Below are 8954 nucleotides of genomic sequence, written 5' to 3'. Positions count from 1 at the left end.
TGAATTTAGTTGGGAGTACCACCCTGCTTCTGGTTTTGCTGTATTTCTGGTATCTCAGCTGCCAGATCAGACAGAATAACTTAAAGCAGCAGTTCTCAAACAGTTAAAGGACTCAGGACCCCGTTACCTGCTTAAAAACGTTATTGAGGACCCCAAAGTATTTTCTTATAAAGAAAATTATGTCTGTTGATAGTTACCATATTTGAGATTAAAACTGATAGATTGTGGAGTTCTCTAGTGGCTCAGCAGGTTGAAGATACAGCATCGTCACTGTTGTGGCTCAGGTCACTGCCATGACTCAGTTTCGATCCCTGGCTCAGGAACTTTTGCGTGCCACAGGAGAGGGGGAAAAAAACATAAATTTTAAAAACAAAAATCGATAAGTATGCATTTTGTTAGTCATCAGAGTGATATCAGCATCATATATCATGTAGTCCTGGAAAATCCTGCAGGACACTTGCAAGACAATGAGAAGGAAGAGAAAAAATAAGTAACTGGTATGATTATGACAGTAGTTTTGACTTTGTGGATCCCCTGAAATGGTCTTAGGGACAGTACTGAGGACTGCTCAAAGTAGAGGCAAAGAGAGAAATTACCTTATGAGATTTCATGAATTTTTCCCAGAGGCACCTCTCACTAAATAGCTATGTTCACAGTACCCAAGCATTCCACCATCCCACCATAATTGTAGTTGGACCACTACCTTTCTGGGAGTCCCCCTTAAACTTCAGAGACTTCTGGCACTAGTCCTTCTTCTTCATTAATAATGCAGTTTATTTATTTATTTATTTATTTATTTACTATTATTTTTTTTAGGGCTGAACCCACAGCATATAGAGGTCCCCAGGCTATGGGTCGCTGAATCAGAGCTGTAGCTGCCAGCCTACACCACAGCCACAGCAACATGGGATCCGAGCTGTGTCTGTGACCTACACCACAGCTCACAGCAACGCCGGATTCTTAACCCACTTAGTGAGACCAGGGATCGAACCTGCTCCTCACAATGCTAGCCAGATTCGTTCCACTGAGCCATGATGGAAACTCCAATAATGCAGTTTGAATTGACTTATTAAATGGCTTATCCTTGCAGGCTATTGACAGACTTGGACTTAGAATAGGTAGGTTTTGACTTGGACCTCCAGACTTGGGAGGGTGAGAGAGAATGAAGAGAGGAGGAAGAAGGTATAACTCAGAGCATGCGGCTCTGTCTGAGAAGGCAGATCTTTGGGGAGCACCAGTCTTGCCCTGTGACATCTGCTCTCTCACCCCTGGGAGAGGCTCACCAACTCCTCCAAACTCATCCTAAACCTTTCACTTAAGGGAGCTTTTATCAAATTTGTGAATTGGAAAGTGACAGTTTGCGCTTTGCATATTTAACCAAGGTTGGGGAAGTTGTAAACATTTGAGTCACTTATAATAACTCAAGCACACAATTTTCTTGGTAGTAAAAATTTAGAAAATTTCCAGGGTGGTGATAAATGAGTTCAGAGACAATAGAAAGCAAAAGGAACCTTTTGTGCTAAAATGGAACTGAAACTGAAGGTCAGGATTGGTAGGAGGGATAGGAATTTATTAATCGCCAATTAGGTGACACGTCACAAATATAAGTACAAAGAGGACAAAATCCATATTATGACTAGAGACTATGAAGCTTTGGTTAAAATATTTTTGGACCAACTTTCTATGGTTATTCTTGGCTCATCAAGAATGAGATTTAACATTTGAAAAATAAAACTCAGGAGATTCAGTCATGGCTCAGGGGTTAATGAACCCAACTAGTACCCATGAGGACTCTGGTTCAATCCCTGGCCTCACTCAGTGGGTTAAGGATCCAGAGTTGTCATGAGCTGTGGTATAGGTCGCAGATGTGGCTTGGATCCCGTGTTGCTGTGGCCGTGGCATAGGACTGCAACTGCAGCTCTAATTCAATCCCTAGCCTGGGAACCTCCATATGCTGCAGGTGCGGCCCTAAAAAGACAAGAAAAGAAAAAGAAAACTCCCTAAAGTAATTCTTCAGAACTGTAGTGTTTTTTTGTTTTTGTTTTTTATATTTGCTCTCAAGATGTTCCAGATTTGACTTCAGCTTCCCCACCAGTCACTTAGGCTAATGAACTTGAACAAGGTCACAGACAGCTGAGATTCAATCATAAGCAAGCCAACTTTTGCATAGCTATCACATTCATTTGAGCCTTGTGAGATCAGGATGGTATCTAAGCCCATACTTATAGATGTGAAAAATGAGGCCCCAAGCTTTTCAGTGCCTTTCCTTGGGTAACACTGAAAATTTGAGATGGGACTAAAACTCCAATTCAGAATCCTGGACTCCTGCCTGGTGCTCTCTCTGTTCCCTCCACTCACACTGTCATTCATCCCAGATCCTATTCATCAGTATATCCTATTTGCTCTGTCAGTATATTTAGAATCTAATGCTTACCCCCAAGCTTTCCACCTGGCCCAAACTATCATTATCTTTCTCCTAGATTGTTGCCATAGTTTTCTAATACATCTTCCTGCTTCTGCTTCCTCCCCTGTTTAGTCTGTTCTCATATCTGTTTTAAAATATAGGTCAAGACAAATCATACCATTCTTCTGCTCAAATTTTCCAAGTGCTCCCCATGTTATTTAGAATAGAAGCCAAGTCTGTATGTGGGGTAGATAGTGCTACATGGTTGGGCTCCCTGATAGTCTCTGAAATCACTTCCTACCACCTTTTTTCCTACTCATGCTCTGCAGGCCACACCAGCCTCCTTGCTATTTCACCAACATTTAAACAGGTTTCCACCACAGTACCTTAGCCCCTTACTCCTCTCTATGCCTGGGATGCTCTTCTTGTGAGTGGCCAAGTAAGCCTTTTCCCCATCAAAAAACTCTCTTTCTCCTTCTCCTGCTTCATTGTTCTCCCTTGCATCCACCACCATCTAGCATCCTACATGCTTTACTTGTTTATTTTATTTATTATCTGTCTCCTTCCAATGGACTGCAAGCTTCATGAGGATAGAGGTTTTTCACCTGTTTGCTTGCTTGCTTGAGATATATATATATATGTCTTTTTTGCCTTTTCTAGGGCCGCTCCCGTGGCATATGGAGGTTCCCAGGCTAGGGATCCAATTGGAGCTGTAGCTGCTGGCCTACGCCAGAGCCACAGCAATGAGGGATCCGAGCCGTGTCTGTGACCTACACCGCAGCTCATGGCAATGCCGGATCCTCAATCCGCTGAGTGAGGCCAGGGATCGAACCTGCAACCTCATGGTTCCTAGTCGGATTCATTAACCATTAAGCCATGACGGGAACTCCTGCTTTATATTCTTGAACAAATAAATGTTATGCTAATCCGTTATGGGAGGGAGGAGCTCTTCATACAACTGCACTGACACATCTCTCCTGCCTGATGAGAGAGCAGGCTTGAACTAGAGAGCAGAAAAGGACTTTTAGAAATTGCTAGCCATGAAGCCTAGAGACAAAACATAATAGATTTAGAACTGAAAGAATGGGGTTTCAGTTCCATCCCTGACACATGTTTGTTTTGCGGCCAGTTACTTAATCTCTCAAAATTTACATGTCTTTAGTTATGAACTGGGTGTGGACCATGTCTGTCTTTCTGAGTGGCTGTAAAGGCTCAGGTGAGAAGGGGTGTATCTCCTAATATGCGCAAGTTTGTATGCTGAGACATATCTGTCCAGTGGGGGTTTCTCAAAAACCCCCACTTGAAGCAGCACAAGCCACATGCCCTCAGTTACTTTTCAGTTCCTCCTCACCTTCACAGTCAGCCCCACTCTTGCCCAGAAGTGGATGCGGGGTTGAGGTAGGGATAGGGGTGTTGGCAGTGGGGGCTGCTCTCTGGCTGAGCAGAGAGGAAACCTGCTGGGCTTTGCGTCAACAGAAGCAGGGACCCTGAGGCACCATCCAGGATGATTTGGACTTTCCTTGTGCTGAGGATAAGACCAAAGGAATAAAACACAAAAGTTGGTGTCTCAGAATTTTGACTTACTTCATATTGGGCCATGGGAACCTGGTTAGCAAGAAGGTGGCTGTCTGTAAGCCAGGAAGAGAGTCCTACCAGAACCATCCATGCTGGCACCCTATTAAAACAAAACAAAACCCCCACAACAATTAAAGTCCTTTCTTTATTGAGCATCAGCTTTCTTTTTTTTTCTTTTTTGGTCACCCCACGGCATATGGAGTTCCCAGCCAGGGATCAGATCCAAGCCACAGTTGTGATCTTTGCCACAGCTGCGGCAATGCCAGATCCTTAACCCACTGCACTGGGCCAGGGATTGAACCCTCACCCCTGCTGCAAACTGAGCTGCTGCTGTCAGATTCTTAACCCACTGTGCCACAGTGGGAACTCCAGCATTAGCTTTCTGAATAGTTTTGCCAGCTTACTCCAGAGTATTAACAGCCACCACCTGCCATTAGAGATGGCAGAGAGACCTCCAGATACTTACAGAGGATACAAAAATTGATACTCCTGAAAGTTCTTCCTAGAATTATGTTGCTCTACTAGATTTAATAATATGTCATGCTAGAAAGAACTTGCCAGAACATGAAAGTTCCAGAGAACTCAACAGAACTTAGATACTTTTCACCTAAATCATATTAGCCTAGAGACTGGAGCACTCAGCTCAAAGAGTTGGAATTCAGAAAGGGAGTTGTGGAGTTCCTGTTGTGGTGCAGTGGAAATGAAACTGACTAGGAATCATGATGTTTTGGGTTCAATCCCTGGTCTTGCCCAGTGGGTTGGGGAGCCGGCATTGCTGGGAGCTGTGATGTAGGCTGGCAGCTACAGCTCTGATTAGACCCCTAGCCTAGGAACCTCCATATGCCTTGGGTGCAGCTCTAAAAAAGACAGGAAAAAAAAAAAAAAAGGGAGTTGTGTTTTTCTGGAAGTAACTTTCACTTTCTAGTCCAACAGCAGAAAGTCACTGAAGCCCAGCCACTCAGATAATGCACTTCAGGTACCAAATGGTGCTGGATCTGGTGTTGCTGTTTAGGTTTGTGTCCAGTAATTCCCTTGACTTGTATTGTATGCACATTGGTTCTCTTCTTATAAATCAAAGGCAATACTGTAAATATCTCACGTAAAAATAAGTCAGATGGTGCCTTTAATTACATGCTCTTAAGTACTGTGTTGATTAATAATACACCAGGTGTTTCTTAGTTCAGAAATATCAGGGAGCACTAAAATTTCAGCAACAGTGCCCAGTCAGATGAAAATACACTGTTACCTTCAGGGGCAGGTAGCACTCACTGGGCTAGACCAGTGTGTGTGTGAAATATAGCCTAAAAATAGCTTAGAATTTTATTCCCCCTTTTTACTTGTCCCTGTGTGTGTCCAAGAGATGAAGCCAATTCTGCAGTTGCCTGTGCATGGCTGGAACCACGTGGAGAAAGGAAATGCTTCTCTCTACTTGACCATAGAGCTAATTTTAATTTACAAATACCTTGGAAAGAGTGTATTCCTTGAGGGAACTCTAGGCCTACCAGGCTGTATCGCTTTGACTGGGTCCTATCTCCAAAATGCCATCAGAAGTCATCACCTTGTATAAAAAAGGTGACTGAACTTATGCCCCTGGGTAAACTGATACTTCCTGATGTATATCAAGAGGCATGGGAAAGAGACTAAGTATTAGAAGAAATTTCAGAGATAAGGAAACAGGCCTCAGAAAGCCAAGTGACTCATTCAAATCACACAGACCTCACAGCTTTACCAGGTCACACAACCGAGAACCAGGCAGCAGGAATTCCCAGCATAGCTACACACAAAACAGTCTTATTTACCCTGATGGAATCTGGTTAGCAATACTAGCTCAGCCAAGAAAAACCATTTCCTAACTTTAAATATAGTTGCAGTCCCACAGAGCTTACTGGAACCCAAAACTTTCCTGAACGGCTGGCACCTCCCTCTGAGTAAGATTCCAAGCTGTTTCCATCACTGGTTTTTGATGTACCTCCAGGTTCTTTGACAGTGAACAGGTTAACATCTAGTTTGATAGATAATATGTCGTTTGGAACTGATGCTTAAAATCTGGAAAATTCTTTCCCTTGGTTAGAAGAGTTTTGTTTTTTTTTCAGCAAAGGTATATTTTTGAGGGGAATTCTGACGAGAGAAAGAGAGAGAGAGAAAGCAAACAAGTACTTTCTTGGATAGAGAAGGGAAAGTTTCCTGATATATCAGGTTAAAAATGAAAACAAAAAGACTCAAGAACCACTTTTTGAACTAACTTTTCTAAAGCCAGACTTAAATGAATTTCTGCTAATTCTCATCAAGTTCTAAAAGAAAAGCAGATCAGAGAGAACTTTTCAAAAGTGATAAAAAGATGAAAAAAAACAAACAAACAAGTGATTTCACATGTTTGGGGCTCATGTTTGTCTTGTTTTTTTGAACAAAGAGATGATATCATTAGATGAAGTTTGTGATAATTGGCTTTAAGACCAATTAAGTATGTAATAATTTTCTGGCCATACAGTTGTTAGAGACTCTGCATGTATCTTTACTATTTTACACAAGTGTATCTGCTACTTGTGTTTGATGATTAGAATAGCAGCATGAATCTTACAATGGGTAGCATTTATCAAGCACCTTTTCAACCACCCAACTGTACTGGGTCCTGAAAGATAGTTGCAGAGGGAGCCATGGAAAAAATTCTTCCTCCGGAGAAATTTAGCACTTAAAGACAGACAAAATAAATCTACCTGCATGTATTTAAAAACAACTTGTGGGAGTTCCCTTCATGGCGCAGTGGTTAATGAATCTGACTAGGAACCATGAGGTTGCAGGTTCAATCCCTGGCCTTGCTCAGTGGGTTAAGGATCCGGCGTTGCCATGAGCTGTGGTGTAGGTTGCAGACGGGGCTCAGATCCTGCATTGCTGTGGCTCTGGCATAGGCCGGCGGCTACAGCTCCGATTAGACCCCTAGCCTGGGAACCTCCATATGCCACGGGAGAGGCCCTAGAAAAGGAAAAAAGGCAAAAAAAAATAAAAATTAAAAAAAAAAATAAAACAACTTGTGAAAATTCATGTAGTAATGTCATGAATGGGAAATAAAATTTACAAATGGGTTTATTATAATTCAGTTTGTATTTTGATTCCACATCATTACGTATGTAAGGATATGATATGTTGGTTGTGGATGATGGGGAATAAGATTGGCCATATGTTGATACTGCTGAAATCGAGATTCTTTATACTCTTCTCTTTATTTTTTCATTTGTTTGAAAAGCTTATAAATCAAAGTTTAAAAAAAGAACTGTGTTCCAACTTTGCTACTAATAGGCTACTTGACTTTCCTCTGAGTAAAACCACTATTATCTCCTTTGTTTTCACAATCTTCATCAGATTTCAAAAAAAAAAGAAAGAAAAATCCTCATTTGATTTCCAGATAAAATCTTTCCCCGATCAACAACCTTGGATTCCATTACTGCAGACCTTTATCAATGGAAATATCATCCCAAATGCTCTGCGTTCAATCTTGCATCAAAGCCCAGGCATTGAAATGATTTATATAATCACTCTTGACCAAGGTCATAGTAGGAAAGGATTGGCAGAAAGATCAGGCACTGACAGTTTGGGTAATCAGCCAGGATTTACTTTTAAATTTAAAAGAAAATCATCTTGATCAAGATACATGGCAGGGAGTTCCTGCTGCAACACAGTGGGATTGGTAGTGTTTTGGGGGTGCTGGGACATAGGTTTGATCCCAAGCCTGGCATGATGGGTTAAGGATCTGGCATTGTAGCAGCTTCAGCTTAGGTCAAAACTTCAGCTCTGATCTGATCTCTGGCCCAGAAACTCCATATGCAGCAGAGGTGGCCAAAAATGAAAAAAAAAAAAAAAAAAAAAAAAGATATATGGCAGGGAGTTTTGCAATAGTTTCTTTGACAAATTTAGATGATTCTCCTGGCCTCCAGTGCTTTTTATCAAAGGGCATACTTATTGTTGCACGTGATAGAGTTGGAGTGATACTGACTTCACATCTTCTGGTCCTGTTTGGGTCTTCCTCTATGATTAGAGTGTTCCTGTTCTTAGTTTAAAGTAGATACAAGCTAGAGGCCACCCCCCTAGGCCAAGTATCTCTTCATTTCTGGATTTATAGTATACACAGTATTATTAGAAAACTTTAAACACATGTTTATCATCCTCAGATATTCCAAGCTGTTATAACCAGCTCTGGGCACATTTCTTTTTTTTTTTTCTTTTTTTCTTTTTTACAGCTGCACCTGTGGCATATGGAAGTTCCCGAGCTGGGGTGGAACTGGAGCTGCAGCTGCCGGCCTACACCACAGCCATAGCAACTTGGGTTCTGAGCTGCATTTACAACCTACACCACAGCTTGCAGAAATGCTGGATCCTTAATCCACTGAGGGAAGTCAGGGATCTAACCTCATGGATACTAGTCTGGTTCTTTACCACTGAGCCACAATGGGAACTCCCCACACTTTCAAAATTGGTGCTGAGGAGCCAGACCCAGGAGTGATGCCTTTCTACTCACCCTTGGGCTCACTTCAAAGTGATCTTTAGGAGTAATTGGCTAAGGACGACATAATCTTAGTCCCTCACATATTCACATACACCTTCTGCTCTTTTTGATTCATGTTGCAAGAAGCACCTGTGGGCATTGTTAATGTATTTGCTGAGAAGTAATGCTGAGTTCAAAGTACATTATACTGATTAGCACTCTAAGTAAAAAAAAACAATACTAGAAAAACCTATTTCCCAAAGGAATTGACACACTCCCTCCTTTCTGATTTTAATACATAGGTGACTTATTTTCTCTCTTGCCATGACTATCAGGAAGGCAAAGTCCAATGAAGAAGTTTCTTTCTGGAGCTTTATATAAAAAAACACTCAAAAAACAATAAAAAATTGGCATAAGATCTAAATAGATGTTTCTCCACAGAGGACAGACAGTCAAAAAACACATGAAGAGGGAGTTCCCGTCGTGGCGCAGGGGTTA

The 8954-nt window shown here is 41.7% G+C and overlaps 1 protein-coding gene across 1 annotated transcript in view; it reads right to left on the bottom strand.

Moving 5' to 3' along the window:
• SLC9C1 (solute carrier family 9 member C1) overlaps positions 1-8954 on the bottom strand; it is a 193736-nt gene that overhangs the window by 146942 nt on the left and 37840 nt on the right. Inside the window, exon 4 of the transcript XR_014824851.1 lies at positions 3989-4079. The gene's annotated coding sequence lies outside the window, so the exon portion shown is untranslated. Of the gene's footprint in view, positions 4080-8954 lie in introns of the transcript that reaches the window.

This window comes from Sus scrofa, chromosome 13 (assembly GCF_054392235.1).
Source record: "Sus scrofa isolate SSC_HxYL_T2T_F1_AM1 chromosome 13, Sscrofa_HxYL_maternal_Yorkshire_Landrace_v2.0, whole genome shotgun sequence".
NCBI lineage: Eukaryota > Metazoa > Chordata > Mammalia > Artiodactyla > Suidae > Sus > Sus scrofa.
Note: the sequence above shows the minus strand (reverse complement) of the source record. Positions and strands in the feature narration are given on the sequence as shown.